Genomic DNA, 17,709 nt, shown 5'->3' with positions numbered 1-17,709 from the left:
AGGAGGTTGAGGAACAGTCTGTAAATCAACTTTTTGATTAAAGCACACTTTTTTTTTATATTGTAGTAGAAGTCACCAGCCTTGGCGTCACTATAGACAGCGATTTTAAACTAGACAAACAAGTCAATGCCGTTTTAAAATTGTGTTTTTTTCACCTTCGTCTTTTAGTAAAGGTTAAACCGTTTTTATCTTTTAACCTTTTTGAACAAGTCGGGCATGCTTTTATTTCAAGTGGCCTGGACTACTGCAATGCACTTTATGCTGGCATTAGCCAAAAAGCTCTCTCCCGGTTGCAGTTAGTCCAGAACGCGGTGGCACGACTTTTAACAGGGGCCAGGAAACGCCAGCATATAACCCCAATTCTTCAGAGTTTGCACTGGCTCCCTGTTCATTTTAGAATTGATTTTAAAACATTGCTGTTTGTTTTTAAATCTTTACATGGACTGGCACCTCAATATATCTCGGACCTCATCCAAATTTACATCCCTGCGCGCGCTCTGAGGTCCGAGAGCCAGTTCCAGCTCGTGGTGCCCAAGACCAGACTTAAGACCAGGGGAGACTGGGCCTTCTCTGTGGTCGGCCCTAAGCTCTGGAACACTCTGCCCCTCCATGTTCAAACTGCTTCCACAGTGGAGTGTTTTAAGTCTCGTTTTAAGACCCACTTTTATTCTTTGGCTTTTAACACTACGTGAGTTGTGTGGTCCTCTGTTCTCCGTGTTTTTTATACACTTTGATTTCTATTTTACTGTTTTAATTGATTTTACCCTTTAAAATGGTTTTTAATCATATTTGTTTTTATATTGTTGTTTTATATATATATATATATATATATATATATATTGGTTTTATATTAATTTATTTTTTGTTTTTATTCAGTCATTGGTGGAGCATAATATTGTTTTTTTAATATTGTTTTTAACATGGCTGTGCAGCACTTTGGAAACGTTATTGTTGTTTAAATGTGCTATATAAATAAAGTGGATTGGATTGATTGGATTAGAATTTAGAGCCCGATGACAATGTAACCGTGTTGGTGTGTGGTGTATAAATTGTGCCCTTGCTTTTAAGGGCGGTCAGCAGTAAGGCGCTGACATGCACACGAAGAGGTGTTTTTCTTGGCTGCATGTCTGTAATGAAAGGAAACAAATCCATCGGTGCGGCACGCTGTATTTGTTTTTCCAGGAGCAGGACTCTACGTTGACAAGAATGCAGTGGACATACAGTATGTGGTTGTACGGTTGCACTATAGAGCCCCTACACTTGGGGTATAATTACACTTCCTGTCAGGCTCGAGACAGCTGTTTCCTCTCTCTAATCACACGTACATGCATACTCCATAAGAACGGTAATTAGTCAAAGTAATTGGTTCCCTGCTAGCTTTAAATCAAGTGAAGTAGCCAGTGCTTCATTCATGGAATAAGATTATTATTTGAATTTGCACACTAACTGCTTTTTAGGTTGTCTGTGCATCCCGAGACTACTGGCTGATATTTTTTTACAGTTCTTCTGACTTGATATTTCACTGATTATGATGTGGAAATATAGATGACCTCATGATTTTTGCCGTTATCTCATATACTGTATTTGGAAAAGTGCCATAAAAACATTGTAATAAAGTTAATCTAACCACAGCAAGTAGAGATGTCCGATAATAGCGTTTTTGCCAATAATCCGATATCGTCCAACTCTTAATTACTGATTCCAATATCAACGGATACCGATACAGTTGTGGAATTAACACAATATTATGCCTAATTTTGTTGTGATGCCCCGCTGGATGCATTAAAGCTGTGGTTTTCAAATGGGGGTACGCGTACCCCTAGGGGTACTTGAAGGTATGCCAAGGGGTACGTGAGAGTTTTTTTTGTATAATAACAACAATTCAAAAATCCTTTATAAATATATTTATTATATAATACTTCAACAAAATATGAATGTAAGTTCATAAACTGTGAAAAGAAATGCAACAATGCAATATTCAGTGTTGACAGCTATATTTTTTTGTGGACATGTTCCATAAATATTGATGTTAAAGATATTTTTTTTCTGAAGAAATGTTTAGAATTAAGTTGATGAATCCGGATGGATCTCTATTACAATCCCCAAAGAAGGCACTTTAAGTTGATGATTACTTCTATGTGTAGAAATCTTTATTTATAATTGGGCTTCACGGTGGGAGAGGGGTTAGTGCGTCTGCCTCACAATACGAAGGTCCTGCAGTCCTGGGTTCAAATCCAGGCTCGGGATCTTTCCGTGTGGAGTTTGCATGTTCTCCCCGTGAATGCGTGGGTTCCCTCCGGGTACTCCGGCTTCCTCCCACCTCCAAAGACATGCACCTGGGGATAGGTTGATTGGCAACACTAAATTGGCCCTAGTGTGTGAATGTTGTCTGTCTATCTGTGTTGGCCCTGCGATGAGGTGGCGACTTGTCCAGGGTGTACCCCGCCTTCCGCCCGATTGTAGCTGAGATAGGCGCCAGCGCCCCCCGCGACCCCGAAAGGGAATAAGCGGTAGAAAATGGATGGATGAATCACTTGTTTATTTTTCAACAAGTTTTTAGTTATTTTTATATCTTTTTTTCCAAATAATTGAAGAAAGACCACTACAAATGAGCAATATTTTGCACTGTTATACAACTTAATAAATCAGAAACTGATGACATAGTGCTGTATTTTACTTCTTTATCTCTTTTTTTTCAACCAAAAATGCTGTGCTCTGATTAGGGGGTACTTGAATTTAAAGAAAATTCACAGGGGGTACATCACTGAAAAAAAGTTGAGAACCACTGCATTAAACAATGCAACAAGGTTTTCCAAAATAGATGAACTCAAGTTATGGAAAAAATGCCAACAAGGCACTGCCATATTTATTATTGAAGTCACAAAGTGCATTATTTTTTTTCAACATGCCTCAAAACAGCAGCTTGGAATTTAGGACATGCTCTACCTGAGAGAGCATGAGGAGGTTGGGGTGGGTGGTGGAGTAGATGGCAGCAGGGGGTGTATATTGTAGCGTCCCGGAAGAGTTAGTGCTGCAATGGGTTCTGGTTATTTGTTCTGTTGTCCATCCATCCATACATTTCCTACCACTTATTCCGTTCGGGGATGCGGGGGGTATCTCAGCTTCAATCAGGCGGAAGGCGGGGAGCACCCTGGACAAGTCGCCACCTCATCGCAGGGCCAACACAGATAGACAGACAACATTCAAATACTAGGGCCAATTTAGTGTTGCCAATCAACCTATCCCCAGGTGCATGTCTTTGGAAGTGGGAGGAAGCCGGAGTACCCGGAGGGAACCCACTCATTCACGGGGAGAACATGCAAAATCCACACGGAAAGATGCCGAGCCTGGATTTGAACCCAGGTCTGCAGGACCTTCGTGTTGTGAGGCAGACGCACTAACCCCTCTTCCACCGTGAAGCCAAAAAATAAACAAAAAAAATATAAATTTTTTGATTATTTAAGAAATTTGCTAAATCTTCCACCAAAAATATTTTCCGTAGTGGAATATTTGATGTGAAGTAATCTGAACTTTGGCTCGGTCAATAATTCATAATAACATTGATTTTGATTCAATATTATATTTTGAGCAATGACAGTTTGAAAGAAAAAAAACAGCTTTGTTTTATTAGTCAACATTGCAACTTTTTGTAAATTACATTTAGCCTTTAAGCTTTTTCATTTCACTTTGTTTTGTTTATTTTAATAGTATATTTAGAATGTGCTGTGGGCCTTTTAAAATATTAGCTGTGGGCCACAAATGGCCTCCGGGGCGCACTTTTGACACCCCTGCTATTGATAATAAAAAATAAAATTTGATAAATCTATGGGTAAAAAGCAGAGCCTGGCGTCCCATGCTCGTTTATCATAACTCTCTCGACCTCTCTGTCTCTGCCCGTCCCTCACGAATGTTGCTGCATGCAGCACTTTTATTTTGTTCTTAACCCCTTCTTAACTCTGAACGTATTTTGAAAATACACGCAACCCTAACTTAAAATGCCGGACATTCAAGGCATTTAAGAAACTCCACCCGGACAGCCCCGCAAAAGAGGACATATCCCGTGAAAAGAGGAGGTGTGGTCAGTCTATCATAGCCCAGTCGTTGCTAGCATGCCGTGTGTTGTTGTTTTTTTTGATTGATTGATTGAAACTTTTATTAGTAGATTGCACAGTACAGTACATATTCCGTACAATTGACCACTAAATATTAACACCCGAATAAGTTTTTCAACTTCTTAAAGTCGGGGTCCACGTAAATCAATTCATGGTGCCTCGGTGTGCTTTGTTTACAAAACGTGCGGTGCGTTACTTAATATATCCGTGTCGTTCGGTACACCACCTAACCAAAACGGTTCAATACAAATACACGTACCGTTAAACCGCTAGTTTCCACAGACGTGGAAAGAGCTTTTCACAACAAAGTTGTAAATCTTAGTGATATGTCAGATACATCTGATTATTTTGTACCCTTCACATTCATATTTCACTGTTTGTTGCATTTTTGTTGCGTTTCACTTTATTGTAAAATATGTGGATCGAAAGGGGATGTGACGTTCATGATTTGTCAATATTCAGTGTTTTATCGTTCATAGAAAAAAGGTAAAATTCCATTACGTTTTTTAAGGCGGTCTGTCATAACATTTTTAGTATTCAATCAGACATTATTGTGAAGTTTTGTATTAGTGTCCCTAAAAATAGATATACCGGCCCCCCCAGACACATTTCTTTGTCTACATGTGGCCCCTCAGTCAAAATAATTGCCCAGGCCTGCATTGCACCCACAGTAGATGGTAGTGAATGAGAAGGATGTGATGAATGCGGAGCCCAGGGATGAAAAATAAGGGTCAAGTATGCGACTCCATGTTGTAAATTTTAGTCCAAAGACTGCAGTCTAATGATGCCTCAGTACTCTCTTCCCATTTGTCCTTTTCACTCTGATTATTTCTAAGGTACAAACCCCATTTCCATATGAGTTGGGAAATTGTGTTAGATGTAAACAAACGGAATACGGTGATTTGCAAATTCTTTTCAACCCATATTCAATTGAATGCACTCCAAAGACAAGATATTTGATGTTCAAACTCATAAACTTTATTTTTTTTGCAAATAATAATTAACTTAGAATTTCATGGCTGCAACATGTGCCAAAGTAGTTGGGAAAGGGCATGTTCACCACTGTGTTACATCACCTTTTCTTTTAACAACACTCAATAAAAGTTTGGGAACTGAGGAAACTAATAGTTGAAGCTTTGAAAGTGGAATTCATTCCCATTCTTGTTTTATGTAGAGCTTCAGTTGTTCAACAGTCCGGGGTCTCTGCTGTCGTATTTTACGCTTCATAATGCGCCACACATTTTTGATGGAGACATGTCTGGACTGCTGGGGGGCCAGGAAAGTACCCGCACTCTTTTACTCTGAAGCCACGCTGTTGTAACACGTGGCTTGGCATTGTGTTGCTGAAATAAGCAGGGGCGTCCATGATAACGTTGCTTGGATGACAACATATGTTGCTCCAAAACCTGTATGGACCTTTCAGCATTAATGGTGCCTTCACAGATGTGTAAGTTACCCATGCCTTGGGCACTAATACACCCCCATACCATCACAGATGCTGGCTTTTGAACTTTGCGTCTAAAACAATCCGGATGGTTCTTTTCCTCTTTGTTCCGGAGGACACCACGTCCACAGTTTCCAAATATAATTTGAAATGTGGACTCGTCAGACCACAAAACACTTTTCCACTTTGCATCAGTCTATCTTAGATGACCTCGGGCCAGGGAAGCCGGCGGCGTTCCTGGGTGTTGTTGATAAATGGCTTTCGCTCTGCATAGTAGAGTTTTAACTTGCACTTAGAAATGTAGCGACCAAATGTAATTGCTGACAGTGGTTTTATCAAGTGTTCCTGAGCCCATGTGGTGATATCTTTTACACACTCATGTCGGTTTTTGATGCAGTACCGCTTGAGGGAACAAAGCTCTTTATTATCGCTTACTTGCAGTGATTTCTCCAGATTCTCTGAACTTTTTGATGATATTATGGACCGTAGATGGAAAAATCCCTAAATTTCTTGCAATAGCTCGTTAAGAAATGTTGTTCTAAAACTGTTCGACAGTTTGCTTACAAAGTGGTGACCCTCACCCATCCTTTCTTGAGAAAGACTGAGCAATTTTTGGGAAGCTGTTTTTATACCCAATCATGGCACCCACCTGTTCCCAATTACCCTGCACACCTGTGGGATGTTCCAAATAAGTGTTTGATGAGCATTCCTCAACTTAATTAGTATTTATTGCCACCTTTTCCAACTTCTTTGTCATGTGTTGCTAGCATCAAATGCTAAAGTTAGTGATTATTTGCAAAAAAAAAAAAATGTTTATCAGTTTTAACATCAAATATGTTGTCTTTGTAGCATATTCAACTGAATATGGCTTGAAAAGGATTTGCAAATCATTGTATTCCGTTTATATTTACATCTAACACAATTTCTCAACTCATATGGAAACGGGGTTTGTAGTTTATATAAAGCCACACAGTTGAAGTTGGTGTCATTTTCCCCTTGTAAGTTGGGGGAGGGGGGGGGCTAGCTAGCTAACGGAAGTGGGCGTCTCCCGCTGCACTGCGTCCTAGTTCACATGACAAGCCAGGGTGGGAGGGGCCAGCGGGCAGCTTTCAGAGCAACAGTAGAGTTTGGCCTTTTACTAGCACGCTGCACTTGGGACAACTCTTTCCCACACACACCGCAGAACATACGGTAAGACGTGGTGTGCATGTAAGAAAGGCTTTTTAACGTTTGCGTTGTGTACGCTTCCTGCAAGGTATTGTGTTGTTGACCTCTTTATGACGTGTTGCATTCGGGTTTGGTGTGTTTTCCTTGTGTACGTGATTACCATAACGGGCGTTTTGCATACATCCTCGAAATGTTTGTTGAATGAAAAGCTTTGTAAGCAGGCTGTGCACAAATATATAGTTTTGTAAACCGAGACATTCCCAGCTCCCTCTGCGTCTGTTCTCATGGTGATCAGTTACCAGATCACCTAACAAGAAACACATAGCTGCACAGGGCTGTGCAAGTCTTCTTGTTGACTTGCACACTTTACGTAGTTTTTCACATCAAAAAAGTCTGTTTTCAGATACAATACAGTGGGGCAAAAGTTCTCCCACTTAAAATGATGACAGAGGTCTGTATCCATCCATCATCCTCCGCTTATCCGAGGTCGGGTCGCGGGGGCAGCAGCCTAAGCAGGGAAGCCCAGACTTCCCTCTCCCCAGCCACTTCGTCTAGCTCTTCCCGGGGGATCCCGGGGCGTTCCCAGGCCAGCCGGGAGACATAGTCTTCCCAACGTGTCCTGGGTCTCCCCCGTGGCCTCCTACCGGCTGGACGTGCCCTAAACACCTCCCTGGGGAGGCGTTCGGGTGGCATCCTGACCAGATGCCCGAACCACCTCATCTGGCTCCTCTCGATGTGAAGGAGCAGCGGCTTTACTTTGAGTTCCTCCCGGATGGCAGAGCTTCTCACCCTATCTCTAAGGGAGGAAACTCATTTGGGCCGCTTGTACCCGTGATCTTATCCTTTCGGTCATGACCCAAAGCTCATGACCATAGGTGAGGATGGGAACGTAGATCGACCGGTAAATTGAGAGCTTTGCCTTCCGGCTCAGCTCCTTCTTCCCCACAACGGATCGATACAACGTTCGCATTACTGAAGACGCCGCACCGATCCGCCTGTCGATGTCATGATCCACTCTTCCCTCACTCGTGAACAAGACTCCTAGGTACTTGAACTCCTCCACTTGGGGCAGGGTCTCCCCCCCCCCCCCCCCCCAAGTGGAGGAGGTCTGTAATTTTCATCAAAGGTACACTTCAACTGTGAGAGACAGAATGTGAATAAAAATCCAGAAAATCACATTGTAGGGAATTTTTAAGAATGTATTTCAAAATTACGGTGGAAAATAAGTATTTGGTCAACCATTCAAAGCTATCACTGATGGAAGGAGGTTTTGGCTTCAAAATCTCACGATACATGGCCCCATTCATTCTTTCCTTAACACGGATCAGTCGTCCTGTCCCCTTAGCAGAAAAACAGCCCCAAAGCATGATGTTTCCACCCCCATGCTTCACAGTAGGTGTGGTGTTCTTGGGATGCAACTCAGTATTCTTCTTCCTCCAAACACGACGAGTTGAGTTTATACCAAAATGGATACATGGATGATACAGCAGAGGATTGAGAGAATGTCATGTGGTCCGATGAAACCAAAATATAACTTTTTGGTATAAACTCAACTCGTCGTGTAGACATGTGAAAATATTTAGCCATTCACTACTAAATGTGCTACACATCTTTAGCGATTGTGTGTAAAATCTGAGCAAGCTTAGTTAAAAAAAAAAAAAAAATGGGTGCTATCAAGCAAAACATCTTTGCAGGGGCAGGGGTGGGACTTAGCAACTAATTACCCATAAGTCATTGACTATTGGTCTAATGATTTAAAAAAACTTTTAAATAATCTGGATGCTAAGATGACTTCCAAAACAGGGTTTAGAGCAGGGATGTCATACATATGGCCCGCGGGATGTTTGCTAAGTATAAAAATAAACCTGACATTTTTTAATGAATGGAACAGCAGTTCTAAATGTGTCCACTAGATGTCGCAATAGCCATTCTTTGTATCTTTCTAGATGATGCTACATATGTACAAAATAAACCACATGATGCTAGTACATCAGTCGTGGAAAATGATCAAACTACATAAGTAACATCCTGTAATTTTATCTTGATGCATTTTTTTCGTCTTGATATATAGAAAATTGACACCAACGAGTTGACTGATGAACATTATCACATAATTTATTCAGAAAATCTAAAAAATGACAAATTATTAACCATAACATCTAAGTGTAAAAAAAAAAAAAAGAAGTAATTTGTGCTTGTTCTATTTGTAAATTAAGAAAACAATCCGAAGTTGTCTTTATTTTTAAGTTGTCGTTCTGTGATTTTACCAGTCCGGTCCACTTGGGAGTATGGCCTTTTATTAATATCTCGATATTTTTAGGCCATGTCACGATACAAATTATATATCTCCATATTTTGTCTTAGCCTTGAATGAACTCCTGATGCATATAATCACAGCAGTATGATGATTCTATGTGTCTACATTCAAACATTCTTCATACTGCATTAATATATGCTCATTTTAAACTTTCATGCAGAGAAGGAAATCACAACTAAGTCAAGTGACCAAAAGTGTATTTATTAAACAGTTATTAAGCAGTGGCACAAACATTCCTGTCATTTCAAAACAGAAAGTGCAAGATTGTCAGAGACATTTTAAAACAAGCTATAAGTGCACTTTTGTGCATGATGTCACTAAGATGACATATCAAAACAACACTAAATTGAAGAGTACTTTCCGTACAGAACACCACTACAATGGTTTAAAACAAATAAATTGCACTTTTGTGCATGATGTCACACAAAATAGTTGAATAAGTGTCAAATAAAAATAAGCTACATAATAGGAAATCAAAAAGAGTATGTCCTACGCTATGTGGTAGGTTCCTGCGGCCGTTATCTCCTTCTGTTGTTGATTATTTGTTTCATACAATCTGGAAATAATTGCTTTGGCATTTTGTGGGTGTGGCACCGGCCGGATATGTTGACATGCTGAGTTTTCAAGCACTCTTCATTCTCTAGCGGGTGACTTTTCAAATGATGCTACAAATTAGCAGTAAGGCTACTTTTTGTAGCAACGCTTTTGCCGCATACTTGACATATTAAGGTTGTCTGTTCGACATCTTTCCGCTGTAAGCCGAACCACCGCCAGACGATTTACCCCGTGCTGTAAGTCTTCCTTCATTTGTTAGCTTTTTTTTTTTTTTTTTCTTCTTTGTCATGAAAAAGGGACGTTTTTGTCATGAAAAAGGGAGGTTTTTGTGGTTGGTGGACTAATTGTAAGTGTATATTGTGTTTTTTATGTTGATTTAATTAAAAAAAAAAAAATATATATATATATATATATATTCATTTTTTTTCATCCATTTTCTACCGCTTATTCCCTTTTGGGGTCGCGGGGGCGCTGGCGCCTATCTCAGCTACAATCGGGCGGAAGGCGGGGTACACCCTGGACAAGTCGCCACCTCAATATATATATATATTTTTTTTCCTTCTTCTTTGTCATGAAAAAAGGACGTTTTTGTCATTGGTGCACTAATTGTAAGTGTATATTGTGTTTTTTATGTTGATTTAATTAAAAAAAAAAAATATATATATATATATATATTCATTTTTTTTCATCCATTTTCTACCGCTTATTCCCTTTTGGGGTCGCGGGGGCGCTGGCGCCTATCTCAGCTACAATCGGGCGGAAGGCGGGGTACACCCTGGACAAGTCGCCACCTCAATATATATATATATTTTTTTTTCCTTCTTCTTTGTCATGAAAAAAGGACGTTTTTGTCATTGGTGCACTAATTGTAAGTGTATATTGTGTTTTTTATGTTGATTTAATTAAAAAAAAAATATATATATATATATATATATTCATTTTTTTTCATCCATTTTCTACCGCTTATTCCCTTTTGGGGTCGCGGGGGCGCTGGCGCCTATCTCAGCTACAATCGGGCGGAAGGCGGGGTACACCCTGGACAAGTCGCCACCTCAATATATATATATATTTTTTTTCCTTCTTCTTTGTCATGAAAAAAGGACGTTTTTGTCATTGGTGCACTAATTGTAAGTGTATATTGTGTTTTTTATGTTGATTTAATTAAAAAAATTATTATTAATTATTATTATTTATTTTTTTTATAAATAAAAAATTCTTCTGCGGCCCGGTACCAATCGGGCCGCGGCCCGGTGGTTGGGGACCACTGGTTTAGAGTACCGTATTTCCTTGAATTGCCACAGAGCATATAGTATGCGCCTGCCTTGAATTACTGCCGGGTCAAACTCTCTTCGCAAAATAATTAGCGCATGCTTAGTATTACCGCCGGGTCAAACTCGTGACGTCACGAGTGACACTTCCCCTGTCATCATTTTCAAAATGGAGGAGGCTGATATCAATACCGGTAATTTGAAATCGCATAAAGGGAAGAAGATTAAGGGCTATTCAGTAGGATTTACGGTCCAAGCTTACATCACACTCACATTTTTACTGCATGCCTTTGGTAAGTGCCGGAATGAGAAGAGGTTTTAAAATACCGGTAATTAGAGCATGCTTACTTTTACCGCATGCCTTTGGTAAGCGCAGGAGTGAGAAGAAGTTTTAAATTAATTAGCGCCCCGGCGGCAAATCAAGGAAATACGGTATCTCTTTTTCCATCACAGTATTATATTGCTTGTAATATTGTCACGTTTGCAACTGTAAGTGTAACTTTCACATACATGCCCTTTTACTGCCGCCTGAGGACTATGGCCCCCACCCTCACTGAATCTGAGATGGAAACTAGCTCCATAAGGCTCTTGAACATTGTATGTTTAATCATTTGTGTACAATTCTCAAGCCTCTGTTGTCTCGACTCGACCCGGTCAGCACTTGACATGACTTTCTGACCATCAGTACGATGGAAAACAGCAGCCACTCTTCACGGTTTTTGAAAAGTCACCGGCCTCTGGCTTGCCTCACCAGCATGCGTGCACACATTCCTGTGTGCACGCAGAGCCATTGAAAGGCGCCCCCGGTGCACTGGCAGGCGAGAGCAGACACTGGTCTTTCAGGGGATGCTGGAAAAGGTCACTGTAAGCCTTTTTGTGTACGTCTGGGCCATGTCAACCTTCCTTCCAGTTTGCCCTTCTGGGCCCATTCTGCAAGTCATAACTTTGAGGTGCTCAGTAATGCAAATGCTTGTCACATGTTAAACATCACAGAGGTTGGATATCTTGTGGCCAGTCTGCTTGCTGTCAGCCAACCATTCCACTGATACACTTTGACCCCTGCACACTGACCCACCACTAGTCTGTCTTATCTTGTTTGTCAGTCCCTCGTCTGTGACTTGCTTGCAAATAATAGCTAGTGTCCTATTTATCTGCTGTCTTCCTCAAACCTGTAGAAAACCGCTTCCTTGGTGATTTTAGTCATTTGGTAAACCCATTTATCCTCTTAAGGCCCAGGCTGTTTGTTTACATGCTTTTTTTTATTTTTTCTTTGCTATTTGGGCTTATTGGACCCCAATTGGAATACGAACTAAGAATGATCTTTTGATATGATGTACTTAAATAATAAATAATAATAATTAAAGGCCTACTGGCCGGATTGTAGTCAGCTGGAGGCGTGTCTTAATGAAATTAAACAATGGATGTCCGCTAACTTTTTGCAACTCAACGCCAAAAAAACGGAAATGCTGATTATCGGTCCTGCTAGACACCGACCTCTATTTAATAATACAACTCTAACATTTGACAACCAAACAATTAAACAAGGCGACACGGTAAAGAATCTGGGTATTATCTTCGACCCAACTCTCTCCTTTGAGGCACACATTAAAAGCGTTACTAAAACGGCCTTCTTTCATCTCCGTAATATCGCTAAAATTCCCTCCATTCTGTCCACTAAAGACGCTGAGATCATTATCCATGCCTTTGTTACGTCTCGTCTCGATTACTGTAACGTATTATTTTCGGGTCTCCCCATGTCTAGCATTAAAAGATTACAGTTGGTACAAAATGCGGCTGCTAGACTTTTGACAAGAACAAGAAAGTTTGATCACATTACGCCTGTACTGGCTCACCTGCACTGGCTTCCTGTGCACTTAAGATGTGACTTTAAGGTTTTACTACTTACGTATAAAATACTACACGGTCTAGCGCCATCCTATCTTGCAGATTGTATTGTACCATATGTCCCGGCAAAAAATCTGCGTTCAAAGGACTCCAGCTTATTAGTGATTCCCAAAGCCCAAAAAAAGTCTGCGGGCTATAGAGCGTTTTCCGTTCGGGCTCCAGTACTCTGGAATGCCCTCCCGGTAACAGTTCGAGATGCCACCTCAGTAGAAGCATTTAAGTCTCACCTTAAAACTCATTTGTATACTCTAGCCTTTAAATAGACTCCCTTTTTAGACCAGTTGATCTGCCGTTTCTTTTCTTTTTCTTCTATGTCCCACTCTCCTTTGTGGAGGGAGTCCGGTCCGATCCGGTGGCCATGTACTGCAAGCCTGTGTATCGGCTGGGGACATCTCTGCGCTGCTGATCCGCCTCCGCTTGGGATGGTTTCCTGCTGGCTCCGCTGTGAACGGGACTCTCGCTGCTGTGTTGGATCCGCTTTGGACTGGACTCTCGCGACTGTGTTGGATCCATTATGGATTGAACTTTCACAGTATCATGTTAGACCCGCTCGACATCCATTGCTTTCCTCCTCTCCAAGGTTCTCATAGTCATCATTGTCACCGACGTCCCACTGGGTGTGAGTTTTCCTTGCCCTTATGTGGGCCTACCGAGGATGTCGTAGTGGTTTGTGCAGCCCTATGAGACACTAGTGATTTAGGGCTATATAAGTAAACATTGATTGATTGATTGATACTGAAACCCACTACTACTGACCACGCAGTCTTATAGATCAATGATGAAATCTTAACATTGCAACACATGCCAATACGGCCGGTATAGTTGACTAAATCACAATTTTAAATTTCCCGCGGAGTTTCTTGTTGAAAACGTTGCGGAATGATGACGTGTGTTTGGGACGTTTCGAGTTGGAGGGGACATACTAGATCAGCACTACTAGCGGCTAAAAGTCGTCTCTTTTCATCGCGCAATTACACAGTAATTTGGACATCTGTGTTGCTGAATCTTTTGCAATTTGTTCAATTAAAAATGGAGACTATAAAGAACAATGCTGTTGGTGGAAAGCGGTGTATTGCAGCTGTCTTTAGCACCGAGACACAGCCGGTGTTTCTTTGTTTTTAACACAGAGCGGTCAAGCGAACATGTTCCTCTACGTCAACCAGCATGTTTTTGGATGGAAAAATTGTGATCTATATCTTACCGGAGACATCATTGGATTATCCGTCCTCCTGCAGTAGCTGTTTAAAAGGCAACTGTGAGCTTGGCTCCTCGGCTTCTCTCTGAGACACTGCGTCTTCACCGCAGCCATCCGACCTCGAGGTATGTCTTTACAATCTCACTAAAACACTATTGAAACAATAAGCAGATAAGGGATCTTCCAGAATTATCCTAGTAAATGTGTCTAATTACATCTGAAACGCTCACACTGCCGCCGCCCGCAGCCGTCGCTTTTTATTTAATTTTATTATTATTTTTTCTTCTTTCTAGTCCTTCACTATCAATATCCTCATTCACGAATCTGTCATCCTCGCTCAAATTAATGGGGAGATTGTCGTTTTCTCGGTCCGGATAACTCTTGCCGCTGGAGGCTCCCATTATAAACAATGTGAGGACGTGAGGAGCCCTCACCCTTGTGACATCATCGTCTGCTACTTCCGGTACAGGCAAGGCTTTTTTCATTAGCGACCAAAAGTTGCTAACTTTATCGTCGATGTTCTCTACTAAATCCTTTCAGCAAAAATATGGCAATATCGCGAAATGATCAAGTATGACACATAGAATGGACCTGCTATCCCCGTTTAAATATGAAAATCTCATTTCAGTAGGCCTTTAAGTCTTTGCTGTCGTCCAGCAATGTGTTTTTGTTTACTTTGTACTTTACGGCACCGACACTCAACAACGGCACACTATTTGCATATTATAATTACTGGTTTGCAAAAAATATTTTAACCCAAATAAGTGAAACGGCATAATCTCCCACGGCACACCAGGCCGTACCTCGCGCACAGTGGTTGAAAAACAGTGATCTAGAGAATGTCCAGAGAAAAGCAGTAGAAAACGACAATTGTCTTTCGTTAACCTGTTGTATTGGCAGCAAAAATTGTCCAAATTTTGATGACATCTGACAGTGCTGGCTGAAATAATGTGCAGAAGTCAAAGGGCACATGTCTCCAGGGGACCATCTGATGACGACTCTGGGAACTGTTCCTTTCTGCACAGACACTCTGACTTCAATAACAAAGCTGACCATATTTGTGCCCCCACCACGTTCATTTTCATCTATTCATTATTTATATTCATGATCTCTTCTTGTAGCTGCATAACAATGCCCCCAAGCCTGCCTTAAGCCTGTATACTGCATCCACAGTACGATGTTAACATTCACTATATGCATGTTGCATTTTGGGTGTCTATTTCAGGGCTTCATCGGTAAAGACGCCAGCCACATGTTTGTTCAGAAACATCTGGGTCACTATCAAAACAAATCCAGCCACGTTAAGATGAGACGAGGCCACTTTTGTCCTCCATGGGAATGTAAATAAAAGACAAAAGGAGCTGATGTTTTGAAAGGGAACCCATAAAAAACATTTTAGAGCAGCGCAAAGACACAAACGAGACGTTTAGTGGGCTCGGTCCACCGTGTGTTTACTTGGCTGCGCATTTTAAAGTGAAAGCCCCCCCCCCCCTCCCCCTTCTCTTCCTGAAAGGTTTGTGCGAAAGCCGGGAAGGTATCTTGCAAAATCAGAATATCATGACTTCATAGCAAAGTAGTTTGTGAATTTTTGATTGATTGATTGATTGAAACTTTTATTAGTAGATTGCACACAGTTCAGTACATATTCCATATAATTGACCACTAAATGGTAACACCCGAATAAGTTTTTCAACTTGATTAAGTCGGGGTCCACGTGAAGGAGGTCAAGCCAACAGTTGCAGGGTTTCCCACACATTCATTTATTTGTGGCGGCCCGCCACGAAAGAATTACGGCCGCCACAAAAAAAATAAAAATATATTTATTTATTTTTTTCGGCTTTTGACTCGCTTGACCGCTCATAAAAGCAATGGGACTCTGTCTGTGAATGGAGCTTGTAGTTACATATTTTATAAATATGTCAATATTATATAAATATTAGGGGTGGGCAAATTAATGCGTTAATTACGCGTTAACTCATCAATCTTGAACTGAACTCTCGCGGCTGTGTTGGAGCCACTATGGATTGAACTTTCACAGTATCATGTTAGACCCGCTCGACATCCATTGCTTTCGGTCCCCTAGAGGGGGGGGGTTGCCCACATCTGAGGTCCTCTCCAAGGTTTCTCATAGTCAGCATTGTCGCTGGCGTCCCACTGGATGTGAATTCTCTCTGCCCACTGGGTGTGAGTTTTCCTTGCCCTTTTGTGGGTTCTTCCGAGGATGATGTAGTCGTAATGATTTGTGCAGTCCTTTGAGACATTTGTGATTTGGGGCTATATAAATAAACATTGATTGATTGATTGATTGAATCTATTAACGCCGACAATTATTTTATCGCACATTTGCGTATGTTGTTTACATGCTTTTATTTTGTTGACGCCTTTTCTTAACAAGATGGCATCTCCCGGATGTACTTCGGCGTGGAGGGGCTCTTGGTAAAGATGGAACATTTGGCAAAAATACCGGACAATTCTGCAAATGTCATGGCTGGCTTACAGCGTGGTCACTCCGGGATCACTTACGACCGCCAGACAATTCTGGATGTGGATAGATCGGGCCGTTTTGGACAGAATGAGGCGTGCTTGCCAGACCGGCTAGCTAGCATGGGAATACTTTGCCGGCTACATCCAGCGGCCTGTGAAGCAGCGGAGTATATGTGTTGTCTGTCTATTTATGAATAATGCAGACCAGGAGTGTTGGCTGAGTTCTTAACCTTTACTTTCAGAGCGTGCATATCACAACATACAAGATGCCGTCATGGCGACACAACCTATACCGGGCTACCGCGCATGCTCGTCACTCCTGTTGCATGCTGGGTAGGGTAGTTCTTTTTTTCCCTGGCTCATAACATCACAATATAGTACCATGTATATGCGTTCAGTTTATCAAAGCACCAAGCAAACAATCGGAAAATTCCCATCATATCAATTCCTAGATAAGGTCATAATTATTTTAAGTGCACTACGCAGAATAAACACAACATTATTAATATTGCTACTACGGATAATTTGATCAAAAATTCCCTAAAACAGCCCACTACCTATAATATAGGTTTTTTAAACATAAGATCCCTGATCAAAAAAAATGTTTCTGCTGTTACCTCAGAAATTGCCTGTTCAGATGTTATGATTGTGGCTCAGAGATTTGTATGTAGATTATATTTATTTTCCATAACAAACAGGATAACTTAAATACCCTGGCAGTGGCAATAAGCTTAAATGTTTGTATTTACATTTTTTGAGTTGATTTTCATAAAATATGCTATTTAACTGCTACTGTTTAACAAGGACTGATTTAAATTGTGTTTGCACAACAAATGTTTTGGCGCTTTTGTTCATGTGGGAGAATATTCCAATAAAGGTGCACTACACACTACTTTTGAATTCATTATCGGGCTTTGCGTATACAATGCAGTTAATCGTGATTAATCGGAGAAATCGTGCGATTAATTTCGATTAAAAATTTTAATCGTTGCCCAGCCCTAATAAATATGTATACAAATATGTACATAAAGTGTTGTAATTATATTCCAACTCCGCATTCTTTTTGGTCATCGCCGCCGTTTATACACTAAACATAGATGGCATGCTCGTTTTCTTTCTTTGTAATTGCACCGCTTTGCTATGGAAAGAAGACAAGTTCAGTATTCTTTCGCAGTCATTGCATCCCAGTTTGAAGTATTTAGTGAGGAATGGGTTGGATAGGTTGATTGGCAACACTAAATTGGCCCTAGTGTGTGAATGTG

General features: G+C 40.9%; 1 protein-coding gene across 6 annotated transcripts in view; it reads left to right on the top strand.

The window, feature by feature from the left end:
- Nucleotides 1–17,709, top strand: part of LOC133541572 (septin-9-like) — a 259,974-nt gene that overhangs the window by 200,227 nt on the left and 42,038 nt on the right. The window contains exon 1 of one of the 6 annotated variants that reach the window (XM_061885051.1): nucleotides 6,624–6,747. The exons of the other annotated variants lie outside the window; for them this stretch is intronic. The gene's annotated coding sequence lies outside the window, so the exon portion shown is untranslated. Of the gene's footprint in view, nucleotides 1–6,623; nucleotides 6,748–17,709 lie in introns of those variants that run through there. 6 annotated transcript variants of the gene reach the window in all.

Source organism: Nerophis ophidion, linkage group LG23 (assembly GCF_033978795.1).
Source record: "Nerophis ophidion isolate RoL-2023_Sa linkage group LG23, RoL_Noph_v1.0, whole genome shotgun sequence".
NCBI lineage: Eukaryota > Metazoa > Chordata > Actinopteri > Syngnathiformes > Syngnathidae > Nerophis > Nerophis ophidion.
Note: the sequence above shows the minus strand (reverse complement) of the source record. Positions and strands in the feature narration are given on the sequence as shown.